Below are 23094 nucleotides of genomic sequence, written 5' to 3'. Positions count from 1 at the left end.
TTAAAAACCAGAAGAGATAGAAGGAATCTGGACAGGTAGTGAAAGGACACATTTAAAAAGGGTAATGAAGGGCAACCCTCTGATGCCAGTTCATAATGTTCAGCCCAGCAGGACACAGGCAAGGAGAAGTAGACCTGGAGGAGGAAATGGAAAATATCAGAGATTATTCAAACTGTGAAAAATGGTGTGAAGATAGTCCTCGTAGAGAAAACTCTGTATGATGCACAATAAGCAGGTACATTATTTGGAGCAAGGTCCATGGAGAATGAGAAAAAAATAGGACCCAGAATATTTAGCAGAGTCAAGAAGAAAATATTTTCATCTTTCATGATTTAAAATATAGAGTCATACAATCAACTGATCAACCATACTAGATGTTTCTAGATCATTCCACTTGTAATTCCTGGATCCATAGTGACAAGCTCGTACACTCAGAGTTCAGAAAATATTCTTTTTACAATAAGACCAGGCAGTCTCTAAATAATTCACTGTTACTCTACTTTCCAAAGCCATTAGGTGTCCATAATATGCAAGCTTAATGGTAGCTCTTTATTTGACACCGAATTTATTTGACAGTTGTAAACAAGTATTCAACTAAAACAAACTACAAACTAGATGCAAAGGGGGAGAAAAAAATTAGTTGACTCAGATAAATCAACTAAATAAAACATCTTTTTGGCAACAGTTAGATCTCCAAAACTTTATTCTTTCTTTTTCATTTAATGATATTGACATTATGGAGATTACCATTTTTAACTTGAGTATCTCTGAATTTAAACCAGCCTTCTTTGCTCCTTCTGTTTGTATCCAAAGGAAATTAGATATAGATATGGATACAAAGATATACTGAGATATATTTATTTGCTTAAGGAAAGGGAGTACTATCTCATCACCAATGGGAAAGAGAAGAGGCTAAAATTATCAGACTCCACATTCTTCTATTTGTCTAGATACATATGGCATACCACTTCGTCACTTTCCAAATAAATTTATTGACCACCCACTGTGCGCTTGGCATTATTCGATACTGAATTATTATTTTACTTGGTAGAATAGAGGATAATAAATTAATAAATGTACTTCTTTAAAAGATTTTTAACGTTTATTTATTTTTGAAGGAGAGCGAGACAGTGTGAACTGGGGAGGATCAGGGAGAGAGGGAGACACAGAATCCAAAACAGGCTTCAGGCTTTGAGCTGTCAGCACAGAGCCCATCACAGGGCTCAAACTCACAAGCAGTGAGATTGGAACTTGAGCTGAAGTTGGACACTCAACGGACCAAGCCACCCAGGTATCCCAATAAATGTACTTTTAATGATTGTCCAAGAATAGACTGGATAACCCTGAAGTTGAGGGGAGATTAAGCTAATGAAAGCCACATGTTCTAATCATGTGTCTCAGTAGCAAATTAAACCACCACCACCACAAGAAAATTACACCACATGTCATGCTTTGCTTCCAACATCTCTAAACCCTAGGCATATGTTGCTTGAAGGAGAGCTGCCCCTAGAATGTGTGGGCGTCTGCACAAAATATTTTGTGGGGACCCTGTCTATACAGACAGTTTTGATCTTAAAAATTCACTGCAAAATACATGGACCCATGGGAGGTATGGGTGATCTATAGATGAAGAATTTCAAATCTCCCTTTGCAAGAAAAGCTAGAAATACCCAGCTGTTTAGGAACCTACCTGAAGAGAGACAATATTGACCTCCTTGCCTTTGCAGTCCCCTAGTACCATTTATTTTTTTGTGCTGCATCAGCCTCTGTGCCAGGGAATGTTGGTCTCCAATGACACTCTCAAAGGTAATTACTGTGCTTCTTTGATAAAGACCATGAATGCAAGTCTTATCCAAAGCATCCTTGATAATGTGGATGCTGACTCATTTCCTGTGCTGTTAAATCTACCTTTCTGATTTTTATAGCATCAACTTAGAAAAACACATCTCCCAACCATGTCTTCTTTTGAAGGCTCTGAATCACACTCACTGCATCCGAGAATGGGGATCTCTTTCAGTGTTTGCCAGCACTGTGACACAGAGAACAATGTGGGCAGAGTGAGGGAAGCAGTCACACACCACCACCCCCCCCTCCCTGCCCAAACAGCTTAAGATAGACCTGGGAGCACCCAGCTCACCGCCCTCATTGGAGGGAAGAGAGGACAGTGAATCCAAGAGTTCATTGGAGTTGGGTCAAGAAGGCCCGAGGAGGAGATAAGCAGGCACCCCTGCTTCATTGAAGTGATACAGCAGACCCACCAAGGACCAACCACTGCTCAAGAACAAGGAAGACCCTGAACCCTCCTGTGTTCTATTTACATGAAAATCACTTAAAATCTTCTTAGCCTGACCCATTCTGATGCACAGTTTTCTGTGATCCAGGAGCTGTGTGGGCTGTTGGGCCACCCACCTGGAGCTAGAGCCAAGCCATTGGTATGTCCCAATAGGAGCAAAGTGACATGGGTAGAAGACCTGTAGAAAGGGAAGAATCACAGCAAGTGTGTATGTGGTGGGGCTGTGTTTATCGAGGCTCAGAGTACCTTCCCAAGATGGTACTATGGGAAAAGACTGTCAAAGGACTGAAAGTAGGGTGGAGCAAGGTCATAGAACTTGGAAAAAGACCCTCCAATTCTTAACCTGGCACAGACCCCATTTGCCAGGATCTAACTGCAGGCTGGTCTGAAATAGGCAACGAATAAGTATAGACATGAACTCCCAAGAAACTATTCTGGAAATAGGAGGAAAGACAAAGTCCCTGAGTTCCCCTAACATTCTATTCACCCAGGCATCCTAAGAAAATGAGATACATTGACTCAGGTGGCCCAGCAGACTCAAATCAAACCTTCAAAAGGGGGCTTTAGGATAGTAACCAAAACCACGTGGGACACGTTATTCAATCTTTACATTTAGAAATTTCTTCTCAGGTTTTCCAATGACCACTTCTAGTGACACTTCTCATGAATGATCTCGTGCTTTGAAGAAGTATAAAGGCAGTAACCCAAACACTGCTCTGCATTTGTGAAAACACAGAGAGAACATGTCCAAGGTGTAAGGATCTGGGTGTTACTTCAGCTGTGGAGTCATCACTGATAAGTGACCCCCTTCCACCCCTGACACCTCCCCCAGTGAGTCCTGCTACCTAGGCATTGTAACATCAAGCTAGGCCATCAGATCTCATTGAATAGGAATCCTTAGTTGAAGCTTTCAGCTAATCTTAAGTACTTAACCCTTAGTAAACCAAAGCTATCTGAGAGTCGTATCTCAACTATAAGGCATGATACTTATACCAAAACAACCAAATGAATATAAACTTGAGGCTGGATAAATACAAGGGAAAAAAGCACTATGGGATTAACAAGTGGAAATGGACGATTTAACCATGATCTCACAGTTTGTGGGTTCGAGCCCTGTGTCAGATTCACCACATAGTCGCTCAGTTCTCAAGGAGTTGTGAAAATGCAGGTTGGAGTTAGTTATGGGTGGGGACGGAGGAGATAGCGTTACACCTAGCCTCTGCAGGTTGCAGAAATTGCACCTATCTTGGGGAGAGTTATCCCCTGGAAAACTAGCTGTTGCCCCCAAACAAACGATGAGCAGGCAGCTGGGTCCCTGTCAGAACGGAAGCCCATGTGACGGAGTGGGAAGGCCACTCACAGTAGACTAAATGGAGTCTACATGCCCCAGACTGCAGACCGTCCCGCGCTTTAATCAAGATCTCTCTACATTCTCTGCTTCTCATAGAAGGTCTTATGGGAAAATAGTGGAATGCAAGCCCAGAATATTTCATCAGCTGCTTTGTGCCAGACCGAATTTCTTCAGTTTATATTTAGAATACTTAGGTTGGCAAGAAGCGCTGAAAAACAACACTGAAGTAGTTCTTGTATAAATTACAGTACATCGGTGTCACACAAATCACCAAAACTCAGAAATTCTAAGAATTTTATTTTAAGTCATACTTTTAAAAATCAAAAAATGGAAACACTGAGAAACACAGAAGAATTTTTATGGGTGACTTCTCCCCTCTTTAAATTGACAAGAGATAAAAAAAAAAGAGAGAGAGAGAGACATGTTTCCGTTTTCTCCACTAATTAGAAAAAAATTAGAATGTGTCCATCTGTTTTTGCTCTATGGATTGATGATAATCTCTTTCAGGATTTCTTTCTAGATTGTGGAGGAAAAAAAACCAGCCCTTTGTTTTCTAAGTAAGAAGGTAGCCTTTTTAAACATATTTTTTTCATCCCACAACATTAAAGGGAATAACATAGATGCCCTTATTTATTGGCAAATATTCTTGTATTTCATTTATGCTTTCAACTGCCTCATTGGCATCTGTGACAAACTGTAAAAATTGCCACCTCTCCCCAGAACAGCTTATGAAATCTGTCAGCAATCTGTGTAATTTACAAGAACCTTAATTATGAATCAATGTTACGTTATGAATAGAGGTGTTCATCCCGAATGCCTACAACGCTCTGTAAGCAAAGCACGCTGTCACTAAAAACATTGTTTCTATCCCCCAACATTTACTTCTGGTTGGCCACTTCGGTGGATAGGTGCACACGTGCTTTTTACTTGATCTGATGGCCAAGTAATAGGGAAATGATGCATGATCTCGGGAATTTTTACATTGCAAATAAGCAAGAATATCCTTACTGGAAAAAAAGACAATCTCCTGAGACTGTTGGTGACTGACACTGTACTTTATCTGCACACTGAAACAACACACTTATCAAATGAAAGAGAAGAAGAAAAATTGCAAGAGATTTGATCTCCTTTATAGCTTCTAATAGTAAAATACACTGTATGATTAATGAAGCTGTCAGTTGTAATGGGAAGACTATGTAACAAGTAACTGTGCATTAGTCGTTTGTGATTTTATCTTTTATAAATTCAGCCATGTGTAGTGTGATAAGATTAACTCTTTACAATTTTAAGGTAATGCTATAAAGTAAGTTAAAAACGGAGTCTGTTCTATTTTTGCCTGTCTGTCAATTGTTAATGTGACTTTTAAGAACACATTTCCTGCGATCAATAATTACTCAATTAGCAGCTTATTAAGTTTATATGTCAATAAATTTCATTACCAGGTGTTTGAGGAGGGAAAAAAATGCTCTGGCACACTCAGTGTATGCAATATTTCTATAAGAAAATTTATTTTAAAATGTGTTCTTTGCTGGATTTATTAGCCCATATAATATTCATAGAATTCAAGCCTCAACATGTAACAACCATTACACAGAAATATATGCAGGGCTTAAAACTGGGAAGCATAGGTAGTGAGAATGTCATTTTAGCAGCAGATGTGAGAAAAAAAGAAAGGGGAGGGATGAAGAAAGAAAAGGAGAGATGGAAGCAGGAGAGGAAGAAAGGAAGGATCCACGAAAAGAAGCAAAGAGAAAGAGGAAGCAAAGAAGAGAAGGAAGGGATAGGGGAAGGAGAGACGAGGGAGAAGAAAGGCAGAGGAGGAGAGGAGGGGGAGGGGAGGTAATTAAGATAAACTGTACATGCAGCAGATGCTCAGAAAAAAAGGAGTCAGGGAAAGAGCTAGGGAGGGGCAGTGTTATCATCCAGAGCATCCTTTATCCAGTCATCCATCGGTGGACACAGGCTGCTTCCCTAGCTTGGCTGCTATGAATAATCCTGCAGTGAATGCAGGGGTGCATATATCTCTTCCGGTTGGTGTTTTTGTTTTTTCAAATAGATATCCAGAAGGGGAACTGCTGGATCAGACACTAGTTTATTTTTAATTTTTTGAGGAAGCTCTCTACTCTTTTCCACAGCAGCTGCACAAATTTACAGTCCCCCCGCCGAAAAGGGCACAAAGGCTCCCTTTTCTCCGCATCCTCACCGACACTTGTTTCTTGTTCTTTTGAGATGAGCCCGACTCACAGGTACTATCACATTGTGGTTTTGATTTGCACTTCTGTGGTGATGAGTGATAGGAAGCATCTTTTTATGTACCTGTCAGCCCTCTGTATGTCTTCTCTGGAAATATGTCTACATGGGAAGCCTGCGTGGCTCAGTTGGTTGAGTGTCCAACTCTTCATTTCAGCTCAGGTCATGATCCCAGGGTGGCGACATTGAGCCCTGTGTTGGGCTCCATGCTCAGTGTGCTTACGAGGATTCTCTCTCTCCCTCCCTCTGCCCCTCTCTCTCAAATAATACATAAACAAACGAATGAAAAAAGAGAAAAAGAAAAAGAAAAGAAAATTGTCTATTCAAGTGCTCTACCCATTTTTAATTGAGATGTTTGATTTTTTGATATTAAGTTGTGGGAGTTCCCTATATACTTTAGATATTAACCCCTTATCTGATGTATGATTTGCAAATAACTTCTCCCATTTGGTAGGTTACCTTTTCATTTGTTAATGGCTTCCTTTGCTATGCAAAAGCTTTTCAGTTTGACAGAAACCCACTTGTTTACTTTAGTTTTTGATGCAGGTGCCTGAGGAGACGTCTAGAAAAATATTGGTAAGAGTGATGTCAAAGAGCTTACTGCCTATTGTCTTGCAGGAGTTTCATGGGTTCAGGTCTTACATTCAAGTCTTTAATCTACTTTGAGTTTATTTTGGTATATGGTGTAAGAGAGTGGTCCAGATTCATTCTTTTATGTGTCATTCTCCAGCTTTCTCAACAGCACTTATTGAAGAGACTATCTTTTCCTCATTTTATTTTCTTGACATTCTTGTCATAGATTGAGCATATATGCATGGGTTTGTTCCTGGCAACTTTATTGTATCTCATTGATCTATGTGTCTGATTTCATGCCAGTACCATACTGTTTTAATTACAGTAACTTTGTATTCAAGTTTGTGACTATATGGATAGATGACTCTCATAAATAAATGAAAGAATATGGAAGATATGACGTGTGTACAATGGAATATTACTGAGCCATAAAAAAGAATGAAATCTTGACATTAGTGAAAACATGGATGGGCCTAGAGAGGATTATGCTAATTGAAATAAGTCATAGAAAGATAAATACTATGCAATTTCACTTATGTGTGGAATCTAAGAAACAAAACAAACAAAGCAAAACAGAGACAAACTTGTAAGTACAGGAAACTATTGGTTACCAGAGAAGGAATGGGTTGGGAAGATGGGCAAAACAGGTGAAGAGGATTAAGAGGAATAAAGTTCCAGTTATAAATAAGTCATGGGGATATACTATCAGCATAGAAAATATGGCCAACAGAATTGTCATAACTCTAATGGTGACAGATAGTAACTAAACTTACCGTGCAGCTCCTTTTGTAAGGTATAAAAATATTGAATCACTATGATGTATACCTGAAAATAATAGGATATTGTGTGTCCATCATGTTTGAATTTTAAAAAGTTCATTGATGAGCATAGCCTCCAAGTCATCTTCTGAAAGAGTGATAAAAATAGAAACTTTAATGTAGCATAAAACATTTTGCAAAATGTGAAAGGAAAACAAGCAGCTTCTGTGTTTACTCTTTTCTCTAAACTTCTTGATAATGGAGACAAATGTTCTCATTACAGTCTTTATGGAAAACATGAAAAGTATGTGAGGATCTCAACATTGAAATGCTAAGTTCATGATGTTAGTAACTGTGCCTCTGTTTTGGCAGGTGCCAAAAAACAAGGGAGTCCACAGGCTTATCTATTATTGGTCTACTTGGGCATTTCCCCCCAAATTGGCCTTAATCTCACTGTTGAGTTACTTTAATAGACTACAAAGATTGGTTGCAGAGAAAGAAAAGTCAAATCTAAAATGCACGTATGTTAAAATGAGGGAAGGAGGAGCAGAAAGGAGAGGGGAAATTGGAAGAGAAAAAGAGGGAGAGAAGAAGGAAAAGAAGGAGAAGAATTATTTGAACTTCTCATGTTTCAAGTTTTGCATTAATGCCTTTACATACATGGTCTTATTCAATATTTCCATAAAAATGTGTCATTTTATTCTTATTTTACTCATGAGAAATGAGGCTTAAAACAGAGATGTCACTTGCTCAAGGACAAAGGACTAATAAGTAATACTGATAAAGCCTAGACTGCAATGGGCTATATTTACCCTACAGCCACAGTCAGCAAAATTAGATTCAAGGGAGATATAGCTTCAAGGGGGTGAGAAAGTAAGTCTGCATAAGGTAGTTGGAAATTCCGTTCATAGAGAGGGCCAAAGGTCACTGGCCACAGGGAAGATATAGGGAAAGGCTTGGGCAGCTCCAAGGTGCTGTGGACAGACCTCACTTACTTCCCCTTCCCCAGGCCACATGGTCATCACCTTTACACAAAGTCAAGTTTATGTTCTGCCTCATCAGTCAAGGGGAATCTGATGCATATTGCTTAGGTGTGAAGACCTGAGTCGTATCCTGATGGCGCTTCTATATACAGTTGTTCAGATTGTACCCTGTACAAATCTAGGCCAGACCATTTGGCCAAACCGAGTGCCTAATCCTGACACTGTTCAGTGGGGGCTCTGCCACCTTAGGAAATTTATGTAACTTCTCTGAACCGTGGTTTCTCAGGGATGGAAATTTTTACATCATTGGATTCTAAGGAAGCTTAATAGATATTACATCTGGTACAGAGTTGGCTATTCAATATATGTTATCAATATGATTCTATTGAGAGAATCTGGTGTCTTAGATTCAATTAGCTGTTATTTTTTTAAGTTCTTCAAAATAGAGGAGTATAAGTTAAGCTTAAAAATATGACATTCCTATCTGCATTGAAAGCATTCAAAATATAATTTGATATATATGCAATTGACTAATCAAAAGGTGTTCCCACAATATTAGGAGAATTATTTCAATTATATTTTTTGCCACCTTGTGGGGAAGTGGTCTGTTTGTGGGGTCAAGAAGCATTTCTGGGGTAAGATGGGATTTAACTATTGGAGGATTGCCAACTTAAGGCAGGATGGGGAGGGCAAGGTTGAATGACACCATGAACAAGCTGTAAGGGCCAGAATCAGACAAGAGAACAATGATTCATTCAGCAAACATTGAACGGAAGTGAGGAGTACCCAATAGGAAAAAATGCCTACGCTTTGGGGAGCCTCCTTGTAGCCCTGGATGAGACATTTTATGCAAACCCAAGCATGTATGGATTATCATTTTTTATTCTGTTCAGAATCCGAAGAAAGGAATGACTCACCAGCACAAAATTTCACTAGGCAAAAAATAATAATAGCTTGGTTGTGTATATTAATGTATTATGTATCACTATTTTTATTACTTATCTTGTAAATCTACTTACCATGGTATCTAAAAACTGAAACTAAAGAATTTTGCCTACCAGAAGAAAGTTTCTTAAGTGTAACCGATAAATGATGATGATGATGGTGGTGATAAACTTTGTGAAATATTAATTCATAGTGTGGCCTTTAATTTCAACTAGTTACTATACTATCTGTGATTCTAGTGCCAGAATTTTCTGCATTTAAGTAACCATAAAGATTTATCTTATATGTGGCATATAATGTGATGTTAAAAGTGCCAAATTCAAACTAATGACCTTACCATCTCCTACAAGTTTATATGGCAACCATAGAAAACACTGCCAGAAACAGTTGGTCAGCAAATTAGAATCCCTATGCCAAATATATGAACAAGTAGGAACTTTGTATCTGCAGATAATTGGTCTATAAGAGATTTATTAAAACACCCTCTGTGGTACCTGAGAATACAGATTATTTTGGGGAGTGTATGCTTAGAGACCATAGCTTACACTCACTCAGTAGAAATCTTGACTCACAAAATAATTGTGTTTGGAATCTTCGTTACAGCATAATCAGTAACATATGGAATATATGTAGTATCCTTTTACCTTCCAATTATCCAAGCAAAAATGAAACTGTAGATACATAAAGACCATCCTTATATTAAAACCCCATGTTTTCAAGTGGAACTTGAACCTCCCTTTAGGACAATAATAGAATCAAGTTCCTTTTGATTGTATGTCTTCTTTGTTCCCTTCTTCTTTCCCTAGCCCCATAGCCAAAGATTCTATTTATGGTCGTTACTTACCTCAGTTTTTGTACATAAATGGAAATAAAAGTATGCTTTTTAAAATCCATTATGTGAATAGTGATAGCACATCCCTTCCCTTATTATCAGTTATATCATTTACTAAGAAAAAATATCAGATGAAAGTATCAGTAAATATTTAATATCTCATGTTAGCTAGGTAACTATACTTTTTTCCCAATGATTTGCTCCTTTAAGTTTTTAACTTAGGCTAACAGCCCTTCAGTATCTACTGTTGGCTTGTTTTCCCTTTTGAAGATCATATACCTTTCTCTTCTTCAAAACTCTATTTCAGCTAAAGAAATAAGAGTACACTTTTGCAGTAAGTTAAGTCAATTTCTAAGTTTGCTAAGAGATGGGAGTGTTTGTACACCCACAGAAACATTCAGTTTCTCAATAGTTTTGACTCATCATTTTCTAGTACCTAAAAATGATTTTATGTCTATTAAAATTAGCATCTATTTTGAACATTAGTCCCACTTGGGTCAAGGCACAATTATAAAAAGTTAGAAGCCTAGAATTTTAACACTATATACTACTAAATCCATTTTGCCTCTACTTGAGAGGCATCTTTTCCATCATGGAAATAAACCAAACTACAGGTTGGATGTTTATCTGAATGTATTGAGGCTTCAGAAAAAAAAAAGCCATGAACATTATGTTGTTTTCTCCGACAGAAATCTTCCAGGTTTTTATACCCGGCAACAGTTAATGAGCTCTTCACATTTAGATTGGATGGATGTGCCCAGGTACAGAAACGGATATGTTTTTGTTAATAACAATTAATCCTGGGTTCCTAAACATTTCTAGACAAGAGCGCTGACATGCAAGGCCTGTTATCTGTTATTACACGTCCACTTATTATATATGCAGTCAGTAAGAGAGTAGATACTCAATTTGGACTTATCCTTTTTCTAGCTCACTATTATTATCAAGCTTCCACAGACTATTTTAATACAAAATAACTTTTCAATTGGAACCTCAAATCTAATAATTGTGCAATATTTTTTCATTCTCTGTATTTTCTACATTGCATACAATAATTTTATATCTCTTTTGAAATATGTTTGAAAGTCTCCTTTTGTATTTTAATGAGGCCACCAAGAGCACTAAACCTGCTTATAGGTATATTTAGGAGGAAAATTGGTCTGTCTGATATCTTTCACCAAATGTATTCTACAAACGTATCCCTCCCCATGGCATGCAAACAGCTTGATTCAAAGGAGTATAGTTTTAAATATTAATTTTCAGACCATTAAGTTTACAGTCCACTTTTAAAATGCTATCATTTGATTATTATTTTGTAAGCAGTATTTATATGCTGTTTATGCTCGGAGTGTATCCATAGAATTTCTTAAAAAGAAAGGCTGCAAGACCATCATTCTGCCAGGTGATCATAATCATGACAGGACGTGCAATTCACCTGGGCAGCCGGCAGTGCTCCAAGCATGCCAGACATGGACATAGCCTGATAACTAAAAGCAATCTGATAAAAATAGGAGCGTGGAGGAAAAATAAGGGCCAAGTAGATAGGGAACTACAACAAGTAGTATCTATTTCAAGGAAATCCTTCTGTTGCCAAGAGAGATAAATCAGACACACGGTCAAGCCCAGGCCTCTTTAAGGCAGACATTTCAAACTAGACTTCTCTCGACTTCTTCCGTGTTGCTGATTCCCGCCACCCACCAGCCAGACGTCTGTGAAGCTATCCAGGTATCTCCCTCTCCCTTGTTGGCAGTAGTGAGAATTGCATTTGCAATAGGATATTTATTGACCTAAAATGATGTTCATAATATATTAAATAGTTAGATTCCAAAACTTTATGTGCATTGTAACCTATATCTGCAAAATATTATAACAGAGACATACTTACAATGAAAAAAGATGTGAAAATACATAGATACATATACAAGTATATATACACATATACATAAAATACATGTGTTTTATATTTATTTTTGTATATACATATCTTTATATTTGTATAGTTCTCCTATGTGGTTCAATCTGCAATGGGTTTATGCTGATTTATATTTTCCTCTTTTTGTTTTTCTATAACCAACCTGACAACCATATGCTACTTGTAAAATAAGTGGGGGTGGGGCACTACTGTTAGTTGACTCTCCACTATCTAGGGACAAGGTTCCAAGCTTTGCTGCTCTCACTCGATTCTGCAGGACCTGTCCCCGATCACCTCGCATTCACTCTTTCCTTGTTGTGCACCTTATGATCTAATCGGCCTTTTCCCCAGAGTGCCAAGTTCTTCCTGCTTCATTGCCTTTGCGTATCTTTCATTTTACCTGGAGTGTGCATGCGCGCTCTCTCTCTCTCTCCTTGTCTACCTGGCAAACTCATTTTCTCCATACAAGATCCAGAATTTGCCAGACGAGTCTCTCCCTATGTTCCCATACTGATTTGTGTAAGTTTCCACTGCCCTGCTAACCTCTATCACATCGTGAATTACCATAATCAGGGACCCTGTTTTAAACAGCTTTGACTCACAAGTGCCTGGTGATGGGCACTTAATAAGTGTTGAATAAATGAATGAGTGAGTGAATGAAAAAAGTAGTAAACTTCATAGGGTCATGTTGAAGGTTAGATGTCATGAACCCTGTTAAGTGTATAGCACAGAACCTGAAACATAGGAAATGTTCATGTTCATGAGAGGAGTGACTACCATTGTCACCATTATTGGATGATGCCTGCTTTGCTTTGAGGGTCTCTGCATTGCTCAACAATGTAGTTTAAGGACAACATATCACCATGTTTGATAGAATGAGGAATTCTGCCATGGTCCTTGCATGTTGGGTCTTCTATTTTATGGGCACAGGATAATCAGAGCAAAACAGATGGATAACAGAGAAGATGTAAAACACTGATGATTTAAAAGAATGTTTACGGGCACCTGGGTGGCTTAATTGGTTGCATCCAACTGCTTCAGGTCACGATCTCACAGTTCAGGGATTCAAGCCCCGTATCGGACTCTGTGCTGACAGCACATAATTAATTAATAATTATAACTAAACCATCAAAAGGCAGAACAAGAACAATTGTCCAAAAAATAAAATTAAATTTTAAAAAGCCTTCTATTTACCACTCCTATCCCCTTCCTTTGGGAGTCATATTGCCCTTCTGATCACTTTTCCCATTGTTTTCTTTTGGATGACACCTTTAATGTTCAATTTGCATGGTGTGTGTGTGTGTGTGTGTGTGTGTGTGTGTGTGTGTGTGTGTGTATGTGATGAGCACTAGAGTATGATCCACCACTATGTCCATTTCCTCTCTCTCAATCTAAAGTTAGGCCTGTCTAGAGACCTCAAAAGCCTGAGGCACCTGAATGGCTTAGTCAATTAAGTGTCTGACTTCAGCTCAGGTCATGATTTCACGGTCTGTGAGTTTGAGCCCCACATAGAGCTCTGTGCTAACAGCTCAGAGCCTGGAGCCTGCTTCACATTTTGGGTCTCCCTTTCTCTGCCCCTCTCTCTCTCTCTGTCTCTCTCTCTCTCTCTCTCAAAAATAAATAGCCATTAAAAATTTTTTTAAGTCCTAACAAATACCAACAATGGCTATCTGTGGGATTGAAAACTGTTACAGGAAAAGTAAAGAGTAAACATATTAGAAGTCAACCTGTATCACAAGCTCTTAGCTGGGTGGATGGAAAGTTGGCTAATGTGAAACCTCAAAAGTTGCTGTCTTTGACGAAGGAAGTCACAGGTGGGATGGCACTGCACCTCAAAGGTGGAGGTGTGGCACCCTTTACATCATTCTGAAACAAGGGCTAGCGAACCCATATCTTTACAGAATACTCTTCCAAGATTCTCTGTTGCAAGTCATAAATTTCTCCTTGTTTTAATATTTCCCTTTGGACTTCCTAATTGCCACTGACTTCAGTACCAGTTCTACTGGGTTCAGTCCTGACACTCAATTCTTTCTGGCCTCTTATTTTAACATTTTTAGGGCTAGGAATATTTTTCACGTTTGTTTTAGGTTTAGGAATATTTTTAAAGAATATTTTCCACTTGAAAAAAGACTCAGCACATATAATTTCCCACATATAATTTATCCACTTCTATTCACTTAATATTTAAGCTATTCATTCCCCTCTCTTTTTCACTGGGGATTTTGTGGTATCTACTACAAAGGACTCTTTTCTCCGGTATATCTTCCCACAACACAGAGTCTGAAAGGCAAAGATCTATAGAATATCTTATATTATTTTCAACAAACTCATTTTATAAAAAATGACTTCAATTAATCTGAGAAGAGTGTTATTACATTCCTCACATGCTGGATCTCAGACATTGTTAGCATTGGTGGGTGTTGATGATTGTTTTCTGTAATTACTTGTGTTGTTTTGTGAAAGTGCCCCATAACATCACTCTAATTAAGATTCTGACAACATGTCCCTTTGGTTGTTGAAATGCTTGTTAAACAATGTCAAGTGGTTGTTTTTCAGGCTAAATCTAACATGAATAAAAATACCCAAGTCACGTATGTGTTTAGAGTGAGATTCTAGTTCCATAAATGACTCTCTAGCTCCTATTTTAGGGCAAGAAAATAAAAGTCATGTACATACATAAAGGTGCCATCATTGAGACTGCTGCATGAGTGGATATGTAAATTGGCACAAACTGAAGAAACATTAGACAGGTACAGGACACTTGTACCTAGAATTTCACTATTAGAAATCAAATAATTTGTATTTCAGAATACTTTGGGGTCTTTTATGACCCATTTTAAATCCTAAAATTATTAGAAAGGGTCGTTGGTCTCTATGGCCTCATCAACTACACCACATGGAAATTAACTGGCAGATGGCATATCAACGGCCTTTAGAAATGGGACACACTTACGTCCCTGGTTGAAGAGAGTACCAGGAGGAAGGTAAGAACACTGACAAAGGAGCTAAGAGGACACCAAGGCCAGTAGAACCTCCTGCTGAGAAAGATTCAGTCTGAACATGATCATTAAATAGGTTTGAATACACTTGTTTTTCTGTGAGTCATGGAAATTTACATTCAGAAAGTTTGACCTTATCGTTAAACACACACGGGATTTCCCTGTCAGAATTTTTGTGTGTGCCAAAATATAATGACAATGCAAATCTATTCTTGTGCAAATACATTCAAATGTCTCAATACCAAAACAAAACAACGTCAGCTGTTTTTGGTTTGGTTTGGTTTGGTTAGTTTCTCCACACAATTTTCTTAAATGTCCTACATATAATTTCCTCACTTCCATTAACTTAATTTTTTGTACCATCCATTACTCTATTTTTTCTGGATCAATGAGTATTCACTAAAGGAGAGAGAACTGAAGGGAAGATTTAGAGATTCCTGAGAATAAAGCTGCAGAGAATAAGTTGGAGACATGCTGGATTAAAAACTAATTAGATATGTTGAACTGAATGATTAAGTAAATGGATGGTGGCCGGCGGGGCAGGTTCCCACTGTTGAAAGGGGAGTTTTCACATAGGCAGAAGAAGAAGGTTGTGATGGTGCATGTGGCAATGGATTGAAGTTTAAGACATCAGGATGAATTCATGCTTAGCTTAATATGAAGATGGTTACAGGTACATATGGGTATATTTATAGGTATGCGTATATATACAGGTTAGTATATACACATATTTATTTTCCTTCAACTGAGAGTGCCCAGAAGGAAGGGGCCCACCTGCAACCCAGATCTTAGTTTCTAAAACCTTTCTCATATAAAACCACCCCTTGGATTGATGGATGATTCTAGGACTCGGCAGGAAATATGCAAGAAGAGTCTAATACAAGAATATCTCACAGTGGTGGGAGATACGAAGGTGCTAAAAACAGAGTGGTGCAGGTGTGTCAATGCGATATAGGAGTCAACTGAAAGAGTGGCCTATGGTAGGATCTAGAACAATCTGGGTAACAAAATAAATCAAGTATTATTGGATTGTAATGAAACCATGTAATACATATCTGTTCACCCACATTAATATACATACATAAATGAATAATGGGAAAAATGACAGAAGATTTCTAAATAATTTGTGTAAATATTCTGCCCTCAAAAAGATAGAGCAGAATTCTTTACTTTTTAAGTACAGACTGCACACAGAAATTTCCTTCAAAAAAATACGTTCTTGGGATAAAGCAATTAGGCAAACACTACCTACACCAGGCAATTAAGGTCAACATTGACAAGGATCAGTCATTTCGATAGTAGATTCCCCTGATACGGTGTGATAAAAATGGTACTTTCCCTCTATAATATTCCTACCAAAGCCGCATCACACCTGTCTAATCATAGGAAACATATCAAATAAGTCCAGTTGAGGAATATTCTACAGAATATCTGAGAAATGTTCCAAGACTGTTAGAGTCATGAGAAACAAGAAAACTCTGAGGAGTGGTCACAGCCAGGAGGGCCTAAGGAGACATGACGACTAAATGTAATGTGGCATCTGGCTGCATCCTGGGAGAGCAAAAGTACATTAGGTAAAAACTAAGACAATCTGAATAAAGTATGGACTTCATAATGTATCCATATGGTGAACTAATTAACAAATATACCATGTTAATATAAGCTGTATTCCCCCTATAATGGGGGAAACTGGGGTCATTGAGTGACTCAATGGGTTGAATGTCCAACTATGGATTTCAGCTTAGGTCGTGATCTCAGAGTCAAGGGCTCAAGCCCCGAGCTGAGCTCTGCACTGAGCTTGGAGCCTGCTTAAGATTCTCTCTCTCTTTCTCTCTCTCTCTTCCCCTCTGCCCCTCTCCCCCACTTCCATGTTCTCTCTCTCACTCTCTCAAATAAATAAACTAATTAATTAATTAATTAATTTTTAAAAAGGGGAAACTGGGTGCAGGCATATGGGAACTCTGTATTATATTCACAATTTATATGTAAATATAAAACTGATTTCATTAAGTTTACTAAAATTTTAATATAGCTACTTTAGGTTTATTACAAGACACTAATTTAATCATGAATACATGAGTGTTAAAGTCACAGTGGTATTCCATAATACTTGTATCTTGGATGGTACAGAATAGGTTATAGCTAGTGACTGGATATTCACTGGTATAGAAGCATAATATATTAAAACCTCTCATCTAGGACTCTTAGATCACCATAAAAAACATTCTATCATCTCCTGAGAACCACATCCTACTTTCTAAAATTTAGTTCAGGACCACTCAGCCCCTACACACATGCCATGAAGGGAAAGGCAGTGACTTTAGAGTCTTCTGTTCCACCTCTATTGAGACGAGCTGCTTTTTATCTCCCAAATCAAGATTCCCAAACTTATGGTATGCAGCAAAAGCAGTACTAAGAGGGAAGTTCAGAGAAATAAATGCCCACATTAAAAAAGGAGCAAACAACTTGTTGTATGTAAATGGGTGATAGATGTTAGCTAAACTTATTCTAATAATTATTTCACAATATACACATGTATCAAATCATGATGTTGTCTACCTGAAACTAATACAGTATTACATATCAATTATTTCAGTAAAAATAAATTAATGCACTTTTAAAAGAGAAGGAAGATCTCAAACCACCTAAGTATGCACTTCAACATGCTGGATAAAGAAGAATAAACAGCTCCAATTAGTAAAAGAAAATAAATAACAAAGATTATAGACAAAATAGAAAATATAAAAACAATAGAAAAAAATCAATAACACTAAGAGTTGGTTTTTTAAAAAGATAAACAATATTGATAAGCCCTTAGCAAGACTAAGAAATAAAGAGAGACTATTGGTAAATTCAATCAAACATTTAAAGAGTTAACACCAACCCTTCTCAAACTCTTGCAGACAATTAAAGAAGAGAGTACACTTCCAAACTCATTTAATGAGGCCAGCATTACCCTCATACTAAAGTCAGAAAGACACCACAAGAAAAGAATACCAGAGGCCAATATTCCTGATGACTATAGATGCAAAAGTCTTCAATAAAATGCTAGCAAATCAAATCCTAGCACATTAAAAGGATCACATGCTGTAATTAAGTGGAATTTGTCACTGGAATAAAAAGATGGTTCAGGGGCACCTGGGTGGCTCAGTCGGTTAAGCGTCCAGCTTCCGCTCAGGTCATAATCCCACAGTTCGTAGGTTTGAGCCCCATATCGGACCCTGTGCTGACAGCTCAGAGCCTGGAGCCTGCTTCAGATTCTGTGTCTCCCTCTCTCTCTGACCCTCCCCTGCTTGCGCTGTCTCTCTCTCTGTCTCTCAAAAATAAATAAAAAACATTAAAAAAATTTTTTAAAGATGGTTCAATATATTCAAATCAACTAGTATGATGTAGCACACTGAAGAATCAAAATGACATCATCATTCCAATAGATGTAGAAAAAGTATTTGACAAAATTTAACTCCTTTTCGTGATTGAAACTCTCAACAAAGTAGGAATGGAAGGAAATCGCCTCATCGTTGCCATATGCTATACAGCTAACATCATAGTCTACGATGAAAAACTGCAAACCTTTCCTCTAAGATCAACAAGACAAGGATGTATGTTCTTGCCACTTCTATTCAAAGTGGTACTGGAAGTTCTAGTCAGACCAGTTAGGTAGGGAAAAGAAACAAAAAGTATCTAAATTGGAAAAAACAAAAAAAAGTAAAATTGTTCCTGTTTGCAGATGGCATGATCCTCTATATAGAAAGACCGAAAGACTCCATTAAAAAAAAAACTGTTAGAATTTAATAAGCAAATTCAGTGCAGTTGTAGGGTCCACAATAAACTATCTGAAAAGGAAATTAGGAAAATAATTCCATTTATAATAGCACCAAAAATAAATTCTCAAGAATAAACATCACTAAGAGAGTGAAAGTCTTGCATACTGAGAACTATAAAACATGGCTGAAAGAAATTAAAGAAGACACAGGAATTTAAATTATACCTCAATAAAGCTGGGGGGATAAGACACAAGAAATGAAAAGAAAGCCTATGTTCACAGATTGGAAGACTTAATATTGTTAAAATGTCCATACTACCCGTAGCAATCTGTAGATTCAATGCAAACCCTATCAAAAGCCCAATGGATTGTGATTATGATTGACCTATAGATGTGTTATACGTATATGGAAACCTATAATGATAACCTGTTCTCCTACAGGTCAGTAAGTAATAGTTTTAATAACCAAGACTCAGTTTCTGTACTACAGTGTCTAATGTATGTGGCCTCAGATACAGTGAAAAAATGTATAACCTTTGCAATCAGCAGACCTGGATAAAAATCTTCAAATATCAGACATGCGATTTAAATCTCCAAATCACATTTCACCTTCTGTAAAAAGCATATGATAATATACAAGCTTATGCATTTTATGGGAATCAGACTACACATACACACATACATACATACATAGATAAGACAGACACATAAAGATAGAGAAGGAAAATAGATGACAGATGGATAGATAGATAGATAGATAGATAGATAGATAGATAGATAGATGACAGACAGATCAAAATGTAGCTAAGACCTGGTAAATGATCAAAAAACAAGTTTTGATGCTATTACTATCCATGACTTCTGTTAATTACCCACTAACATACTTCAGCTCTAACTCTTCCCAGGTTCTATCAAGAAGACACACTTTGTATTGTTCAGGAAGCCAGGTTTCGGCTTAGTATTATATACTTCCTCCATGCCTTCGACCAGGTAACAGATCTTAAAATTTGCCAGGCAATTCCTTGTAGGAAGATTATACTAACAATAAAATGGTAACTTCTTGGGAGAGATGCCTATTCTTAATATCAGCAGTACTTTGGGTACCTTTGCAGCTCAAAAGGCTAACAAATCGTGGGCAGCATTTTGTAGGGTGTTGGAATAAAACAAAGTCTAGTGCATCTGTGCCTAAAAGATTTCTCCTTGTTCTAGTGGCCACAATTCAAGAAAGGTAAACTGGAACTGGAAAATGTGCAAAAGAAATAGGAATTTAAATGATCAAGTGAAAACAGAGAGTTGAGGCCAGAATTCATTAGTTACTGAAGTCAGAATAATTTTATTTTTTAAGGATTCATCTCTAAGATAGTCCCAGAGAATAGATTCCAAGGACCACTGCTATCATGAGGTGCCATTAGAGGTTCAAATAGTAGAGTATAAATTCACTCATTAATGACAGGTATGTGACGCTCTGTGTAGCAGGTTATCTTCAGATACACAAAAAAAGGCTTTACAGATTTCTTTACTGCTATACTTTTTAGTTCCAATTTAACTGTATGGTCACATTGAAGTCACTTCATTACTGTTTCCACTTAACACATCTCTATTCCCTAACCCCACAAGTGGTATATTAATAGACTCTTATAAACAGAATTTGTGCTAACTTCTAGTAATGTTAAATATTTCTTTTCATTGTAACTAAACGCTAGAAAATATTAAAAGGAACATTGCATAAAAAATGAAGACGTTCTTTCTTTGTAGACATAAGCGTGTATGACGAGTTGTAAAAAACCAGCTTTTTCTTCAGAGAGTTACCTTTGCTGCCTCACCTTTATGGTGTGGATGCCGTACAAAGTTATGTACTTTGGGGAAAGTTTTTTTCAGTATTATTTTGCTCCTGTGTACCCTAAAGTAGGCAATAGATGCCTGATTTTAGAGTACACGATGACATCAGCCTCACAAATATGGGTATTATATCATTTAGGACTTTTTTTTTGAAGGACTTGTGAAACCATTTTTAAGACCTTTTTGTAAAGATGAACAGTTGAAGGATCTAGCTTTGCTGATGCCTGATCCTTGATGAGAAGGTGAGGGGTGGAGCATATGGCCTTCCGGAAGAAAGTAAGTGCTTAGAAATAGCCTTTTCCCCATGGGACTTCAGTGCATTAGTCGTTGACATGGAGGACATCAGTCGGGTAGAAACTGCAGACCTAATAACCTGACAAATGCCTACCAGCTGTGCAGAGTATATGGAAGAAGTCCAGTGGGTGGGAAGAAAGTACTTTTCTGTCTTAATATGTATTCATTCTTCAAACCTTCTGCCAGAAACCTCACTAGGCCATAGAAACCCACCATAATTTTTACAGGATTAATTCCCCCCACATGAACTATCATAAAACAACATTGAAATTCTGCTTTCTAATGCTTAATTTTTAATTGTCAGACTCACCCCCGTTTTGCAATGAAAGCCCACTCTAGTTGCCAAACTCACTTACTGTCTTTAGAACCAGGGCCAGAGGTGCTCCCGATTCCTTTCTACAAGGCCCTCCTGCCAGAGAGTCTTGAAGAGACAGGCTTGGATGTGAGTCTAGGGATTGCTTGGCGCAATTCCCCCACTGTACTGGGGTTCGCTGGTTAAGTGTATTGACTCTGAGTGAGGCTTACCCTGGTTTGAACCCTATCTCTGTGCGACCATGAGCCCCTCAGGTCCCGGATACAGGAAACAGGTAACCACAGAAGTCACTTCTCAGAGTTACTGGGAGAAAAAATAGCTACAGAGCACAGCCAGTGGTCCTACCAATCAACATGCCCTGGCAAGACTCTGGTTAGGTTCTCGTACCGTCACTATTTTTATATCACAATCATATCATTATTCTAATTGGGATGTAGAATGAACCAGAGTTCATGAGAAGAGACTCTGAATTATAACCTCAACTCTGACACTAACTGTTAAGTTACTTAGCCTCTCTGTGCCTCTGTTTCCTTACCATTAATGCAGAGGGAAAATTTGGACCAAGGTAGAGGTCTATGAGGATCAATTGGATTACAATTTTTTTTAAAAAAAGAAGCAAATAAACAAAAACTTGGAAGAGTGCCTGGCCTATAACAAGCACTATTTAGTTTTTGTATCATTAGTCAATAGCTATGATCAGTTATCAGTGATGAAACTGAGGCTCGTTGGGTGAAGTGACTTGGAGAAGCCCAGCATCAACCCTCAAACCCAGTACTCGTGGTCTTCACATACTCTGGAGGCTTATTAACAGAAATGGGAGCATTGAAATAAATTAAGCAGCTTTGCATATTGACACAGCACCTTTCCTACTGTTAGTGCTGTTCTTTCAAATTTACATTTGTATTCAGAATGCTCAAAAAGATGAAGCTCCAAATGAGGAAATTTTTGGGAAAAAGCATCAAGGCACTCAGAGACCTGGGATTTATTTAAAACTACCTAAAAAGACAATGGCTCTCCTCCTCTGCTTCTCCAGCCATCAATCGCCAAGTCAGTTTTCTGAACAAGCCCAGATGGCTTCCTGTGACCTGCAGAATAAAGTCAGAAATCCTTGGTATGACACTCAAGGCCTTTCACCGTCTGGTTCCAGCCTAACTGTCCAGCATCTGCTACCGCATCTCTGGACAGCTCCCGGGTGTTTTTCAGACTATTCACATTTCCCAAAGCCTCTCCTTGCATATTCCAACACCCTGCTTTGTCTCCAGGTGCCTCAACCCCCTTCCTCCATGGGCAGCCCAGAATCCCAGATTCCAGAAAAGGTGGTGGAAGTGTTGGCATATCCAGAGCTTTTCCTCAAGCTCTCATTCAAATTTGAGCTTGTCTTCTTTAGCATTTCCATATGCTTTGCTTACACGAAAACAGTAACACTTACTTCACTAGCCTCCCCCTGCAGATGATCTGCATTCTGCTTTTCTCCAAGGTCCCAGCAGAAGCATCTGCCCTGTGATTACAGGCTCTCCGAAGCTCCTGGAATAACAGTGGCGGTGGCATGACATTACATGCAGGGGACACACCATAATGTGCCCCATCATTTCGTTGATGTTGAACACTGAGCTTTCACATTTTTCCCCACTATTATAAGCAAGGCTGCAATAACAGGATAATGAATTGTCTAGTTGTGACTTTTGCAAATCTCTTGGAGACTTTTTCAAAATTAATTTGTGTGAGCTTTTTGTTGTATGTGCAGTGAGTCATTAGCCCTGTTTGTGTCTTACCTTTCCAGGTGGTCATTTGTTTGATGGATTTCTTCTGCCAAAACATAATGTTTCATATGAAATACCCTCTCTCTCAGGGCATCTGTCTCTGCCCTTCTCTCTCACACAGGCATACGTGGTTGTTTTGGTTCTTCTCATTTTTGTTCTTCATACTGGTATTGTAAACTGTAACAAAATAATGGCAATATGCTTAGAAATGCCATGATGAATTATACTA

The sequence above is a fragment of the Suricata suricatta genome, chromosome 15, assembly GCF_006229205.1.
Source record: "Suricata suricatta isolate VVHF042 chromosome 15, meerkat_22Aug2017_6uvM2_HiC, whole genome shotgun sequence".
NCBI lineage: Eukaryota > Metazoa > Chordata > Mammalia > Carnivora > Herpestidae > Suricata > Suricata suricatta.
Note: the sequence above shows the minus strand (reverse complement) of the source record.